The following is a 17,371-nucleotide window of genomic DNA, read 5'->3' on the forward strand; positions in this document are numbered from 1 at the left end:
GAGATGCATTTTAGAAACCAGGAAACATCAAAATCATTTAAATCAGAGAGTTCTTGTTACTAACAGCTCACCTCTCTGCAGCAGAGACTTTAAAATCAATGAGGAAACCTCTAGACACGTCACTCTGTAGGGACACAGAGCTGGGTGGAGGTCCAGGTGGGTTCCTGTGAATAATGATGGAGCAGTGATGTGAGTGCTGAGCTGTGACATGGAGAAGAGTCATGGACAGTTAGAGATGGTCATCTCACCTCTGAGCTTTGGTCTGGCTCTCATGTTCCCCACACAGAGTGCTTTTAGAGGGAGGGACTCCCTCCTCTCTGTCCTCACACTGATCCATGCTGCTCAATTCACATCAGCTCACACACACTTTCTACCTTCACCTGCAGAGGAAACACAAATCATTCATGTGCACATCAACTGAAATCCTCCTTTCATCATGTGTGCTGTCCAAATATCAGCTGCTTCTTTCCTGATTCATCTCAGTGTCAGCTGGATGCAGTCAGACAGCAGTGTGAGGCAGACGAAGCTGCCATCAGCTGCTCTACTTTCAGTCCAATCGATGGAGCCACGAAGCACACACACGATGCATTCACTGACACACACTGATTTACTGTGACTAGAAGTTTCAGTCAGTTCAACAGGTGTGAACAACATTTTAAACGAATACGTCAAGCTTGGTTTGCAGAGGTCAGACGAGTGGATATCGAGTTTTCTGCCATCCCCAATTTTTTGTTGGTTTGCTCGCAGCATTTTCTTTCTGGTGAGTTCTAAATAAATTCATATCTCTCTTAATAGGCTTTTAGTGTTATTTTGAATGTGCTGAGGTCATAGATAATTAGATAAAGCATCCTAATGTGTGATGCTGCAGAACCACGTCATGTTGACGGAGAGGCTTATTATTTGGCATTATTGCACTCAAACCAGCATATGAAATGGATGTAACAAATCCAGACTGGGTTCCAACGCGGCACATGGGGCACGACGACATACCTGTGTCAAACTCGGACCGGCGCACAACACTGCTTGATAAGTGTAATACCTTGATACCTGTAAAAATAGAAAGGTCAATGTAATGACAATTGTTAAGGTGTGCTGTGTTTTGGTGAATATGTGCCCCAGTGTGGTTGTCAATATTCAACAAGACCTGGGCCAAATGAAACTTGGCCCTGGTCTTGTTGAATATTCATAAAACTGCTGTGTTGCATGTACAGTTCATTGTAAATAATTGTACTTTCTGTAAAGTGGTTTCAATAAAACAGAAAAGTATGTTCATTTTTTTTTATTCAAGATCTGTTCACATGTACTTAGCAAGTACATACACGTGAAATGCAAACTATTTACATAGCAACGCACAGCTTGCATCAATCGTGAATTGTTCATCTAGAGCAATTTTTGGGGCAGCTGCTGAGGAGAAGTCAATGTTATGTGCAACCTCAAGCTGTATCTTGGTCATATGGTCAACGTACTCACAATGTGGAGGCTTAAAAACGGCCAAATCTTGTACCCAACCGTTTGTGAATTAGATGTGCGCCTCCAGGAATTCATAATTCCGAAAATGATTCGCCGTGTATGCGCTGACTCCACAGACAAGGCACGCGAAAATATCGGGATAGGACAACGGCAGTAGGCTGTCTGGGTTTCCGCTCCGCTGCCTTATTTCATACGGGTCCACATTACCGATGCACGCTATTTTGTCCAAGTACCGTCTTTTGGCGTCTTGGCGCAATCGGTTGCAATACAGCCCTTTGTCTTTTGCACTGATTTTAAGCATGGTTCTGACAGTCCTGCTTCCAACACAGTGTGTTTGTTTTGATTTGTGGCCTTCTGACATGGTGCAGCAATCCCACAATGCACTGCGGTGTGACGTCAACTCCAAAGCCCTATACGGCAGACGGCAGAAGCGGAGCGGCCAAAGAGTAAACCTTCAAAAGTAAGTACTGAATATTATGTCACTTATTTATGTGCAAATGTTTAATAATGAAGAACATTAAAACATTACTGTTGGCCACATGTCGGCAAAGTTATGTGACATTAGTGATGTTTGTACTTTCAGCGTTTACTTGGTTTTAAAGCCTCTACTTCAAAATATATATATGTAATAGTCGACCTTAATCCTACAGAGAATGTGATGATTTTATGAATAATTAAAGTCAGTCATATATCCACAAACACAACAAGCTGAAAGTCAGTGATGCTGCTCGGTTTGCAGTCCTGAATATCACGGCACAAGCAGGATTCACTGCACTGTTAATGTTAGCTATGTTACATTGCTGCCTCTGTTCGGTGGTGTCGAGCCAAACGGACTTTAACGTGTGTTTGAACGAGCCGACGGTTCACTCGTTAAGCTGAAAGAAAGACGCTTTAATCACAGCAGTCACACATGTGTCCACTGTACCATCTGGAACTCTTCTTGTTTGCACTCGTAATAACACAAACACTAAATCCTGCTTCTCTGCTGCTGTTGTGTAGCAGTGTGTACACCTGAGACTGTCACCTGTCTGTCTGTCCTGCACTCTCTGTCTGTTTCTTTCTCTCTGATTGTGGAATAAAAGTATGAACATGTATTTATAAGTTACACTTGTGTTTGAATCCTGCAGCTTATCACACATTTGATTTCCATGTGTGACGACTGCAAGTGTCCAGAGTGAGGACAGACTGAGGGACCCACTGCTGCACATCATCTGTGAGGCTTTGCAGCCCTGATGATCCACCAGGACAAACTCAGCAGTGTGTGAGGAAGAGGAGGAGGAAGAGCCAGCAGCAGCTGACAGATGGAGAGAATAGACAGACTGTTCCCTGTTTGTGAAGGACTGCTAGGAAAGTTTAGAATAACTAACTGTCTGTTCTGAATCAGTCTTATTAGGTAATGTTCAAATAATGTTATCATCCCAGTGTTTTCAGTGTGGGAGAAAGTACTCAGGGCCTTCAAGTTACACACTATGAAAGGCAGCAACAAGTTTAATGTTCAGAAACCTAAAGTATGTATCAGCAGCAGAATGGAGCTAAAAATAAATGTTTGTTTCAGTTCTATGAAGCTTTGAGTATTTTGGATCAGTAGCACTGCTGTGTTTGTTGCATCATATTGCTGTAACTGTTTATATGCTTTATATATTCTGAGCTAAGTTGATCTATAGTGTTACATCATATTCTATAAGGATGTTATGTGTTTGTAGACTTTCTGCCCAGTTTGACCCATTTAGCAGAAGTCAGCCTGTTTAAGGCTCTGATATCTATTCTGTATGACTTAAAGCAGTTATGACATGGTCTGATTTTCTCACCCAATAAAGGAATATTTCATATATCAGTCTACTCTTCATTCTATCAGACACAGTTACCACAGCTCGAACATTTTCTTTTTACACATATATGTAAGCACTGAGCCAAATTTAGTAATGCCAACATACTGAAAGAACAACATTTGTTTCTTATATATAATACATCTATATATACACAGTCAAAGATACTTGTCTTTGATTGAAGATTTAAGGTGATAGGAAATATAAATAACTGCTACTTGAATCTTTGACACAGAGTTCAAGCTCACTGCTGTAATATATATATCATAATAATCTGACAATAAATATAATATTGGCCATATTATATTTACATTACCACAGTGAGATGACTTTAGTCTCATGAACAACATTAGCTAATTGTTATTTACTAACTAATCTTAAAATGATTGTTCAGCACAGAAATGAAGCCCAACAATCATGTTTTACAGTCCTTTGGTCTCAGCCTCAGATACTCAACTAATCAAAGTGATATCATGAAAAAAATGGCTGAGCAACAAAACATTTTTTCTCCTTCATTTCTGTCAAACAAAGCTGTATGAAACATTTCTCGCTGTTAGTATCACGGTTGCTAGGCAACCTGAGCAGCGCGACGAAGGCTAGACCGTCCCATTTCACAAACCTCTCACTTCCGCACTTCTCGTAATTATAGTACGCACCACACGTAGTGCGCGTACTTCAAGCGTGCACTCTCTTAATTGGGACACAGTACAAACTACAAGTACACAAAACAGGAACGTAGCTCAGAGTGGCGGACACACTCTGCCTCGTTGGTCCAGCTGTGAGTCCGTTACCGTGAACTATGGAGCGGCAGATTTGTGCTGAACTAAGCTGCACACAGCTGATGTTAGCTAGGAAACATTACACACTGACTTTAATGGAGAGACCGGAAATACAAACACACAGTTTGTTGTGTGAAGAAATCAAACACGAGCTGAACAAACAGTAAAGTTCCTAAAGACAAACTGTTAAAGGAGGAAACAAAGCAAACTTACAGTTTCTTCACACACCAACAACAAGCTCCGCTCCACACCTGGACACTAAACACTGACACACAGGTGAGCTGCTTCCTGGAAGGAGGCGGGGCTCCACCTGAAACTCAGCACAGGTGGGAGGGGCTCAGCTCTGTGTGTGCTGATGTGTTAACTTTAAAAATATGCCGTCTGACTGCTCAGACTGAGTCAGAGTAAAGTTCACATGCTGACGTGTGGAGACATGAAACCTTGTTGTAGCTGCAGGTGTGAACACACTGATCCCAGATCAGCTCTGCTGTATTTGTAACATGAACATTTCTGCTGCAAAGCTTCAAATGTTCAGCATGTTTCTCTGTTTCCAGTCTATAGATCCAGTCACACTTTCTACCTTCACCTGTGCAGTAAAGACTGAGAGCAGAGCTGAAACCAACCATCCAATCAGTGAGCAGCATCAACACCTGAGCTTCATTCAGACTCTGTTATTGAAGATGTTGTTGGTACAAAGTTCATCTGCTGCTCACATGAATCCTGTGATGAAAGCTTTATTTCACTGAAGGTTTCTTCAAATCTAATTTCAACCTGTTGAAGTCATGAATCAAAGTGCAGACTGAGAGTGGATCACATGATGTTTGAGGTGTGTCATGTGACATGTTCAGTATTGTCACACATGTCTAGATTGTCCCTGATATCATAACTGCTCAAACACTGATGATTATATTTGAAGAATTATTACTTTTGGCTGCAAAGTTTGAATGGAGCTCTCTGTCTGTGCTGATTTGTCGCCCTCTGGAGGTCAAAGCACAAACTGCATGATGTCGCTGTAACCACCACAGTGACAGGAAGTGTTTTTAAATGACTGAAACACTGAAATGATGCTAACGGCTGTCGTTAGGCTCACTGACAGCAGTGCTGATGTGTTCATGTCAAACACTGGCTCAGGTCAGACTCCTTCATCCTTCTCCAGCGTGAGGCTGCCCTCAGACCCACTGAAGCTCTGACCTTTGACCTCCTGACCCTAACCATTTTAGTCTCATCTTTAAATGCAAATCCATCCAAAATGTAGCCGAGCAAAAGAAGCTGGAAGCTGTTCTATGAATGATGTTCATACCAGAGTTTCTGTTTCCAGCTCAGACGTGTTAAACACTGCTGCTGTGCTACATTTGTCATTTCCTGCTTTCACTACCATCCATGTCAAAGCGCTGAAGTCATCTGATCACTTTAATGCAGTAAAACAGGAGCTGTAAGTCTAACATTTTTTTACTGTCATCACAAACACACTCTGCTGGATTAACATCCAGACAAAGGGCTGAAAAGCTGAGAATCAGCATTTGATTATTATTATTATATTTCCTGTTTATGTGGATGTACTTTTCTATCTGTCAGTGCTGAAGCAGGCGTCACTGATCACATGACTCTGAGGGATGTTTCCAGCACCTCGCTGAATCTGAGCCATGAAGGTTTAAGGTATCTGAAAAGGCAAAGCAGGTCTGAGCCTGTGTTAGCAAGCTGTACCTAATAAAGTGGCAGCAAGGACTCAGTCAGTAATGATCAGAGCCAGCAGGGAGCAGCACAGAGAGGTGAGGCGCTGTCAGAGAAGCAGGCTGACATCAGACTGGTCATATTCCATCATCTATACCTGAAATAATCATCAAACACACACAGAGCAGAAACATGTGGAAACATCTGGAGCTCAGTCTCAGTTTGATCCCTCAGAGGTTTACCTCAGTCCTGCTCCTCTGCTTCCTGTTTACAGCGCACACATCATGCTGTGTACTGAGAGTCATGTGGTCAAAGCGAGGCCCTGGTACTCTGACAGAGAGCGAGCACAGTTATCCTAATGTGTGACATCACTTCTAACCAGAGAGCATTCAGCTTTCACAGCAGCCAACATCCTGTCACACTGAGCATGTGCAAACACAGCAGCCAACATCCTGTCACACTGAGCATGTGCAAACACAGCAGCCAACATCCTGTCACACTGAGCATGTGCAAACACAGCAGCCAACATCCTGTCACACTGAGCATGTGCAAACACAGCAGCCAACATCCTGTCACACTGAGCATGTGCAAACACAGCAGCCAACATCCTGTTACACTGAGCATCTGCAAACACAGCAGCCAACATCCTGTTACACTGAGCATGTGCAAACACAGCAGCCAACATCCTGTTACACTGAGCATGTGCAAACACAGCAGCCAACATCCTGTCACACTGAGCATGTGCAAACACAGCAGCCAACATCCTGTCACACTGAGCATGTGCAAACACAGCAGCCAACATCCTGTCACACTGAGCATGTGCAAACACAGCAGCCAACATCCTGTTACACTGAGCATCTGCAAACACAGCAGCCAACATCCTGTTACACTGAGCATGTGCAAACACAGCAGCCAACATCCTGTCACACTGAGCATGTGCAAACACAGCAGCCAACATCCTGTTACACTGAGCATCTGCAAACACAGCAGCCAACATCCTGTCACACTGAGCATGTGCAAACACAGCAGCCAACATCCTGTCACACTGAGCATGTGCAAACACAGCAGCCAACATCCTGTCACACTGAGCATGTGCAAACACAGCAGCCAACATCCTGTCACACTGAGCATCTGCAAACACCGCTCTCAGCTTCCATCACTCACAAGCTCCACACTCCACTTAAAAGCCCAGAGCAAAACTTGTGACCAACACATCACAGACAGAGGTGATGTTCACGCTCTGTTTCTGGGTGGGAAACTCACCTGTGGGTGTGGCTGTTCCTCCCCTACAATCTCTGATCCCACAGCTGCTAAATTAGACTGAACTGAAGCCAGACTCAAACAGAAAACATCCTCAAAGACTTAGAGAGAGAGAGCTGCTCCATCTCTGGACCCAAAATATATGTTCCACCACCACGCTGCAATGCATCTTGGGATAGGGTGGGCCCACCTGTGCTTCAAATCCAGGGAGAAGCTGGACATGTTTGTGGGAGGCTAGGACTCTGGACGCCCTTTGCGGCCACGCTGTGATGTCATGGACCTCCAGAGGAAGCAGAGGCTGAATTTAAACACACCTGCTGACTTCATGTGTTCTGCTCTGACAGCTGCCATGTGTCACAGCGTGGATAATAAAGCCATCAAACTTCACTCAGCTCCAATAACACCATCAGTGTTTGATGTCCAGAGGATTCATCAGCTTTAACCATGATAGAAGCAGGAAGTTAAGATGAAGATGATAAACCACACTGAGCGACACACTGCGAGCAGGTTCGCAGAGATCTGAGCAAGAGCGAATGAAAAAACTGAGCGAGAGGGGCTGTTATTAAATGAATGAAGTCCTCACCTCCCAGCTTCAGTCAGACTGGTTCACCTGTCCCCACACCAGTCACACCACTGGCTGAGAACATGGATCAGCACTTGCACTTGAGAACATGGATAATGTGACTCAAGGATAGTGTTCAGAGACAGCAAGCAGTTAGGCAAAGAGAGAAGAACTCAGCCTGTGGGGTTCACTGAAAGATGTCATATAAATCCTCAGCACCATCCACAAGCATTTGCATTATTTGCAAAGAACATGGAGAACATCGGTGTATGAACGCAGCAGTACTCGTGTATATTGGAAAACAACATTTACAGCTACATTTACCAGAGGATCACAGACCCGCGCAGTAAACACAAGAGAGATAAACATGTTTGTGAACACAGGTTTGTTCTTACAGATTTATGACTTAATGCCAAACTATTCTGATCTCGTTTTAAAATGAAACATGTCCATGTAATGACTGCATTAACCTGATGGGCCTGAGGTCAAGTTTAGGATATAATGTTCATTTCTCCAAAAGATATTTCAGATTGGTCGTACCTGATAAGTACAAAAAGTAAAAATTATCTTTGAATGGTGTTTTTGTGTTTATTTATTTCTAAATGCTTGGACTGGACAAAATGAAAAGGTTTAGCAATGAGTACATGGCAGGCACAGCTCAGGTTTGAAAGTCTGAGAGGCTGAGACAGATTGTGCACAGAGGGTTAGTGGATATATTGGCAAGAGGAGGATGAAGATGGAGCTACCATCATCACCATGTCGCCATATGAGGGCAGTGGGTCTCAGGAGGTTCATAAAAACAATTGTGGGATGACTCACTGTCTTACTTTTCTGGAGGTCATTTAATACTTTAGGTTCAACATTTTCCAACCTGATATCGTAACGACATCAGAAATGAGTCATTCTGTTATGCTGCTGTATCAGGGATTGATATAAATTCATGTTTCTGTAGCTAATCCAAAAAAATCATTGTTGTCTTCATACATTGACAATAATTCTTTAGTCATAAAGCTTCAAACGAGCAGGTTCATATCTCAGTATTTCACCAACAACTGAGGACACTAGAGTGTCATTCCTCAGTGCAACACAATGCAGTTCCTACAGTTTAACAGCATTTGACACATTTCTCTATATAAAAATGTTTCAGGCTAAAAAGTCCGTAAATGTTGACACTAGATCATATTTTCTACTCTTATGTGCACTGGAGTGGGTTGGTGATCAGTCTGTGAGGTGCTATCTAATGATCTACCAACCAAGTTAATAATCCTGTCATAAGATTTGGTTCCGTCAATGACAGAAATGGATGAACCAGTGTTGATGTTTGGTTTCAGACTGATGGCACAATGATTGTGAGCATGGATGCCGACTTTGGCCTTGGAAGAAAAAGAAGAAGTATTATTGAGCGCTTTCATGGAAACATCATGTTTGTAAGATACAAAGATGTGGAGGAATATCTGCTGTCTCATCCTGATAGCTCCAAACCAGCTGAGCTGAGGAAATGTTGAAGGAAATTTCATGTCACTGCTCCATCACTAGTGAGGTGTTCTCCTAAATAAGTCTCCTAAATAAGTTTTAAATGGATTGGTTATGTAAGAGACAACATTCGAAGTATTTGTGATGGAAACAGATGTTTTTGAATGTGCAGATGTTGAGTGTCCCCCCCCCCCCCCCCCACACACACACACACACACACACCCCTATTTTTTATTTTATTTTAAAGATAATTTCTGTCATGTTAAAGTTATTATGGCTGATTGAGGACTACTATTTCCTTTTGTAATTAGGATTGTAGCAACTTTAAAGCCGGAAATTTACTTCAGTCACAAAACCAGCCAAAAAAGACAGGATGTAACTGGTGTAACTGGTGTAACTGGTGTATTTGGAGCCTCCTGTCGTCATGAAATTCCCTTTATGTTTTTGAACATGATTCATGGAGAATGCTGAGTTGTTAATCAATGCTTACGTCATTAACCTACAGTCAACAATGTCACCAAATGTTTCCCAAAAATATTATTTCTCTTATTGACTCGTGTGGAGCAGGGAAATTATTTTACTGCTATTGTTAAATAATCATCATCATTACCATTGCATTAATAATATAATCTGCAGCATTGATATTGCATTCAGAGGTTTAACAGTGTGTGTCTTTCAGAAAGATTAAAGTCACAGGCTGACAGGAAACTGCAGGCTTGCAGAGAGTTTGCAGAAGTGAAAGCAGAGTCTAAGTTATTCTGAGCAGCTGGCTAGACGAGGCTATTTGAATTACTAGGTTATTCAAATTGATCATTGCTTTAACAATGTAACAGATAGCTTTAAGATGGCCTTAAGATGTTTATGCATACGGTTATCATATTAACCTTGTATTCCAGATGCAGTTATAACTATTTTATACATATTGCATATCTGTGCTTATTTTGAGTTGATGTTCGGTTCATTAAGGGTCTTAAGCTTCACTGGTGTGACTGTTCAGGTGATACATGTTGAGGGAAACTAGAACATAGAAGGAATTGCAATACATGCTTACAAAACACTTATATCAGGTCATTTTTATATTAAGCTTTTAGTAGAGGTTCTTGATTAAAACATTTATTTAGTAGATGCCATATACATAGTTTCAGTTCGGTTATTACATATCTGAGAGTGGCTTCTGTCTCTCTGTCTGGTTAGAGGTCAGGAGCTAGTAGGCGAAGAGGTGACATGGAGGTTGAGTGAGGTCGTGACACACACACACACACACACACACACACACACACACACACACACACACACATTAGTTAGATTTATTTATAGGTGAGAGGGTAGTCATGTCTGGTTGTAACTGCGAAAGTGTCTCTGTAAACGAGGAACCGTTCCTTGTTGTCTCGGCAAGAAAGAGGAACAATCCACTTCAAGACAAGAACTGAAAGGTAGACAGGAAGTACCGGCCATGAAAATAGAAGACGATGTTCTTTTGAACTGTGTTAAAAGTCATTGTGGTTTTGATTTGACGTATGTATATATTCTGTCTGTGACGTATGAAGGGGCGTCATTAATTCAAACCCTGATGCTATAACAATCTGTGTATGCTTTGATTAAGTCGAAGATCAATTCCTGTCTGCGTCAGTGTTGTCTTCCCACCCGTGCATTAAAATCAATTGTTTGACCAAGATCTTCTGGACCATGGTTGTTTGTACTCTCATTCCTCAATATTTGAACCTTAACACTCGAAACCATTGAGATGATCTTTTTTTAAACAGGCGAGCAGATCCAACGTATGCCATCAGTGAGCTGGTGAAAAGATACCAGGACAAGAACATCAAGCTGAATTTCATATACAACACCGTGTGTGTGCCGTCCTCACATATACATGTGAGTATTTTCTTTTACTATATGACACAAGAACAACATTTCCTGTTTATAAAACACTGTTTGGTGTTTATCAGACAAATGGAGGAGGAACACCTCGAGGTATTTCCCTGGCTGTCCATGTTTATGGACATAAACTGCAGTGCCAGCTATGATTTATTGGTCAATGTACACAAACTGACACACATGTCATCCTAAGCACATGCACACACTATTCAGTCCATACTTTGATAAACTCTTGTACAGTAAACAGTAAATATGTGTTAATCAGAAATCTTTTAGAGCACACGACGGCTTCCTGGGTTTGGGCTGAACGATGGAGAAGGCATGGAGAGGTTCTGCTCCTTCCTCAAAAGATCTGCAGGAGTCACAAAGAGATGACTCCATCACATCGACTGGACCTTCTGACTGATGCATTATTGCATTATGGGAGGAGGAAGTCATCGGATCTAGGTACACATGTTTCTGTATTAGTAGTTAAAATGACTCATTTACATTCAAACTGAGAGAGCTGACAGTTCCTACTGATAGAAGTGCAGCTCCTTCAGAGATGGGACAAAGAGGAGAAGGTCACAAGTCTGCTGAGGAGGAGATTTCTGCCATCCTGAAAGAGTCCCCGAGAAACCCGACTTTAATGGAACGTATGCTTGTAGTTGCAAGTGAATCTTTTCTCTTCCATGTTTGTCCAAGTGACTATTTCAGAACAAGACATCCAACAGTGAATGGAAAGAGAGACAGAAGCTGACAAACATGCACTTTTGAAAACGAGACCCAAAGGTTTGTTGATTTTGCCTGATTTGTTTCTTATTGGGTACTCAGGAAGCTGACAGTGGCTACTTCCTGTCTTTAGATTCTGTTCCCAGATGGAAGAGGAAGTATGTCATGAAACTGGTCGGGCATTGCACAGCTACAAGCATTTCACCTCATGTCATACTGTGTATGGTTTTGTGTGTAATAAATACAATTTGAACTTGAATTTGAAACTGGTTCAATTCAACCAGCTCAGGTAGGATTGAATTAAACTATATTTAGTGTTTTGTTGATATTCCAATCGTAAGAGTTCAAATGTTAGCAAACATAAAGGTTAACAGTTGTGCTTAGTTATGTCGACTATATGATGGGAAAACCTTGCTGTCAGTTTTACATGTGCGTTTTTAAATGTAGATCCCTGAATCACGAGTCACCCACTGCAGACCAAACACAGGAAGTTAACGTGTTAATGTTACCATTTCCAATTACGGTGCCATTCATCTAATCTGGAAATGTTTGTTTTGGGGCGGTGTTGATCTTCCTATTGTGTTTAGGCCAGAGAGTGCTCTTCAAACTGCTGACAGACACGCCCACATTACAAGCAGATGGTGTGAGTCTGATTTGATTTTCCAGTCAACGCTGAGAGACTGCGAGCAAGAAATGAAGCAAGGAAGAAGGATCGCTCTACTCAATCTCAAGCACTTTTTCATTGTCACAGAGGGAAACATTGTATTTTCTGCGTCACTTCCTCACAGAAAAGATATTTGTACCCATTCTGCAGGTAAACTGTTGATGGGACAATAAACAAATTTCACTTTGCAAAATGTTCTGCAGGGAGGTTGTGGTTGCTTCTTTCGACTACCATGACCTGGATGACTGAGAACCTACGCAGACACGTTCTCAGGGAAGGGCTCCACACTTATTGTACTGATTTAACTGAGCTTATTGTCATCAAACAAAGTTTGCTTTAATGTGTCTCTATTGACAACACAAAAAATTTTTGTCACTAGTTATAAAATGTAGAAATCTTCAAATATATCTGAAGTGCTTGGTGTAAATTCAATGATTCAAGCTCCAGTTGGTTGTCATCTTCATTGAAAAATAAATATGAATAAATGATTATGATATATAATAAATAATATCATGTGTTGTTGACATGTGTTGTTGGTGTTTTCTGTAAATGTCTTTTTGAATGTAAATGCTTTGTTTGAGACAGACAGGGAGTCGCTATAAAGCTGTCCAATCAAATCCACGTCTGTAACAGAGACTGAAGAAGATTGTAACAGAGTCCAACAGTCTGCAGTGGCCACCACAGTCCACCGTCTTCACATCACAATTTCAACATGTCTGTGAAGTCTCCTTGCCCTTGGGCTCATGCCTCGATGAACAAGTAGGTAGCGTTCAAATGTGGGTTTTCAGTGAATGTATAAGTGCAATTTACTGTTACTGCTGCTGTTTGTGTTTTGTCAGGTTTGTTTCATTAACATTTCTCAGACAGAAGAAGGTGATATTCCAACAGAGCTGAAAAGGAGAGCTGTCGATTCCTTACATTTGAAGAGCAGAGCAGCTGAAGAGAAGCTGTGACTCCAACGTGAGATGGACCCTGTGATTCATCACCTCCACCAGCAACACACTGACCTGCATTCATCCATAGATGCCACTCAGGACCCTGGTTCCACAGCTGTTCTTGTTCACAGCTGCGTCCAGTTAGAGAGGAAACTGTATAATGCAATGATGATGTTCCAGCGTCATGCTGCAGTTGTTGCTCCTCCTCCACATGCTTACCTGCCACAGTTTAACTCTGCCTCTCAGACAGTCATGTCACCTGATCTGCATGTTTTGTTGTACGATGACGTCATCTTGATGTTGACGAGGAGGGTGAGAAAAACTAGTTTTGTCCTGCAGATGGCGATCTTGCACCGTGTTTAGAGAGCTGACACTTTGATGATGATGCTCTACTCAACTTACTTTTAGCCTGGGTTGGACTCTATATGAGCAGCTTCCACTCTGGTTTCACTGTTAAATACACTTGTTTTATTTCACTTGTAAAAGTTGGAAAATAAATATTAAATTATTTGTTGGTACATTTTTTTTTTTTGCTTCATTTGAGGAATGAACTGTTAAGGTGAAGAAATGAATCAGGTTAAAATAGTGGTCTTTTAAATCACTGCAGATGTATAATGTAATTTAACATGTTGATAATGGTTGTAGTGGGCTTGTAATGTAAATGTGTTCTGATTAAATGTGACATTAATGGTGACGCTGCATAAACCTGATAAAACAGTTCTATTAGTGGGTCTGTGTGATCAGCATCAGTGGGTGAAGGTGAGGCCTTGACTAGTAGAACGTCAGGTTGGTGTATGACAACCAGTGTTGGGACTAACGCGTTATTAAGTAACGCGTTACAGTAACTACGTTATTATTGTGGTAACGAGCACGGTAACTAGTTATTATGCCAAAATCAGGAACGCGTTACTCGTTACTGGGATTTAGATAGGGTCGTTACTCGTTACTTCGAGTGGTGGCTATCGCGGAGCTTCCACAGATTCAGTAACATTAGCAAGTGGTGGAGGCAGCAGGTGGATGAAGGAAAAGAGACCCGAGGCGGCCGCCGGTCCAAGTGTGAACTGACCTTCAGGTAAGAAGTTATGACCTGCAGTCTCTCTGGGTCAGATATGAACCAAGTTTAGGTGGAGTTTATTTTCGTTATTCTGACTTTTTCCGTACTGCGTGCTAGCTAGCATGACGGAGTTTCTATACAGCTGGGTGGGTGCTATGTTACTGATGTTGAACTTTATTTTGTTCATAAGTTATTAGAGTTGCCAACCGTCCCGTCTGGTATTCAGAGAAAATATTACGCGTTTCTTATTGAGGTGAAAAGGAACAGTTTGTCCCGTAATTCAGCTACAATGAAAAAGACACAAAGCTGGAGTTATTCTGTCTTTGCTGCACAGCTGCCTCTTCTTTCATTCTCCCCCCTCCCTCTCCTGTTTCTACTTCAATCATGAAACTGATCAATGATCAGCTGATCGGCTCTCTTGTTTGTTTATCGCTCACTTTGCGCCGAAAGAGGAAACCAGCGGATGTCGCGCTAAACAACAGCAGCACGTTTAAGCTTGATCAGCTGTTGTTAGAATTTATTTAATATTAATTTCTAGTATCAGCTGATGTTTGCTGGAGCCACAGCTGTAAAGCTGCTGGTCATGATGTCTGTTTGGATATGTGGTGAGAGGGAAACATGAAGATGAAACCAGGAGATGTCCTTACTGGATCATCAGAGCTGAACAGGTGATGGAGAAACAGGTTTACCTTTTAGGTGACATGAATGAGTTGAAGGGAAGTTATGAACTGTTTCTGAGAGACAAATAACACCAGGATCCTTTTTTAGGTAGCTGACAGCTGGTAACTGTGCAGGGGCGGATCTAGCAAAGTGTTGCCAGGGGGGCATGTAGGGCATTAACAGGGAAAGGGGGGCACAAAGAAATACTTTTCTTTCTTATTCTCATTTAAAATGTCTCGCTTTTAAAAAATAATTATCTGAATCTTACAACAAACGATTGATAGATTGATGCATATATACCATCCGAACAGTGTACATCACTGTCACAACTGTTTATTTTCATTCAAAGGCTTTATGATTTTTCCTATAATGGTGGGCCGGTCTCTAGTCAAAATGTCCGGGCCAATTTTCTGTCCCAGTCCAGCCCTGTATGCAGCTCATCTGCAGTCTGCTGTTACCTACATCTTCCTATTCAGAAGGCAGAATTTCTGAGTTCTGAGTACAATCAAAGCACCACGACTGCAGTTTTTGTGTTGGATGTAAAAGGCGCACATGACTCTGTGACGTAGGCTAGAATCATGGCAGCAGTCAATGACGGTCCAGGCGTGGGATTTCTCTCGTGGAAATATGCACATTATCATATCCTTTCTATTGGTCGGTGGCACAGTGCACTGTGGCACGTAAGCAAGGTAGAAGACTGGCAAAGTTATGGAAGCAACACATTAACAAGAGAATTCTGAGTAAAACCAAAGTTACTTTCCCTAGTAACTAGTTACTTTGAAAGTAACGAGTAACTTGAAGTAACTGAGTTACTTTTGAGAGAAGTAACTAGTAATGTAACTAAGTTACTATTTTAAAGTAACTTACCCAACACTGATGACAACACATGAGCCAACATCAGACTCCGAGCGCTAAGATGCTCAAGATCAGAAGATCCAGTGTGACACCATCGTTACCTGGCAACAGCAGTCCTCAGCCCATCTGACTTTATTGGAGGATATTTACACCAGCAACACTGTTTAGTTTGATATGACGGATTAACAACATGCTGTGATATCCAGTTCATCTGTAATAGATACTGGATCTAATCAGTCAGCAGATATTTGATCACCTTATTTATAACTACACTAGAAACAAACACAACTGTGTTGGTGATTCATGCAAACTTGCATATCAGCCTTTTAAGGTTTTGTAGTATTGAGAACAAAGAGGTTGTGTTAGGGCTGAAAAGCCCGACTTGTTCTCCTCTGCAGGTCATCAAATGCACCACAGAAGTTTGTATTTGCAGAAGCCTGTATATGTTTGATGGCTTTATTATTCTCTGTTCAAAGACAATAAATGTGGAAAATGTCTCTTTATATTGTTTCTTTATATTTTATTATGTTACAGATTAAGTCATTTGTTCATACTTACTTTGTTTGTCTTTTCAGTCGTCCTAAGGGTCAGGTGTGGGGAAACGCCCACCTGGGATTTCCTCATTTTAAAGTCCTGATGATGTCACATACGACATCATCAGGTCAAACAAAGTGGAGGGGTTTCTTTTTCCATAGAGATGCTTCCTTTTATTTGTGTTAAGGTTTAAAGGGATTTGTAGAATGTTTTTCCTTTCGTTAATACTGCCATTTAGTTGTGTAAATGTGCATGTTAGAAGTGTGTAGAGGTTTTGTGTTTTTTGGATAATCTGTGTAGCGTTTTAGATCCCTCAGTTGAGTGAGTGGTACTGGCTCGGCAATTGGAAGGAAATTGGTGGCCCTATTGAAAGCCAGTCTCTATCAGATGCAGGAGAGAGGAGAGGTGAGCTGTGTCACCAGAGCCATGTTATGTTGAGTTTTGTTAATAGAGTTTATTTGGGGAGGAAGTTTTGTTAAGTTACATTAAATTAACTTCACTGTAAATAAGTTGCTCACCTTGGAAATCTGAAATGTCTGCTTCCCTACCACCTTCCTTGACGTTCGAGTCTGACTACTTCACACGCACAAACTATACAATTATTTTCCTCCAATTTTCACTTGCAGAAATGGTCCTGTGTGATTTCTAGGCTGTGATATGAAAAACTAGTTCCTAATGGCAGCGATTCACTCAGTAAACATGTGTTTCCTTCACCAACCTCACACACAGATCCAATAAGATCAGGAAGTGGGCAGTATAGTACAATATGTGTTATTTTGTGCTGCACTGCCCAAACTAAAGATCTGCTGAAGTGTTGGAAATGATTCAGATGTTTATTTTGGACGATACAGCAGAAGATCAGACATGAAAGTGGAGATAACACAGAAGACCTGCAGCAAAGGGTCAGAGGTCAGACTGGGCCACTGGATTCAACAATGAGCCAATGATCATCAAGTAGTGACTAAAGCAGAGCCCTGACGTTCTGACATTCATCACACAGTTAGAACAAATGTCTGCTGATGACTTCATCTCATAAAAC

The 17,371-nt window shown here is 41.6% G+C and overlaps 1 protein-coding gene and 2 long non-coding RNA genes across 3 annotated transcripts in view; 1 reads left to right on the top strand and 2 right to left on the bottom strand.

Moving 5' to 3' along the window:
• LOC145425230 (protein NLRC3-like) overlaps positions 1–17,371 on the bottom strand; it is a 611,895-nt gene that overhangs the window by 24,003 nt on the left and 570,521 nt on the right. The window lies entirely within an intron of this gene.
• Positions 72–4,703, bottom strand: LOC145425312 (uncharacterized). The gene is made up of 3 exons (XR_013905978.1): positions 4,289–4,703; positions 249–380; positions 72–164 (listed from the first exon to the last, which is right to left on the bottom strand). It is a non-coding gene; the product is annotated as an uncharacterized LOC145425312 (long non-coding RNA).
• On the top strand, positions 10,893–12,489 carry LOC145425350 (uncharacterized). Its single transcript, XR_013906017.1, has 2 exons — positions 10,893–11,690; positions 12,218–12,489. It is a non-coding gene; the product is annotated as an uncharacterized LOC145425350 (long non-coding RNA).

Source organism: Astatotilapia calliptera, chromosome 3 (assembly GCF_964374335.1).
Source record: "Astatotilapia calliptera chromosome 3, fAstCal68.1, whole genome shotgun sequence".
Taxonomy (NCBI): domain Eukaryota; kingdom Metazoa; phylum Chordata; class Actinopteri; order Cichliformes; family Cichlidae; genus Astatotilapia; species Astatotilapia calliptera.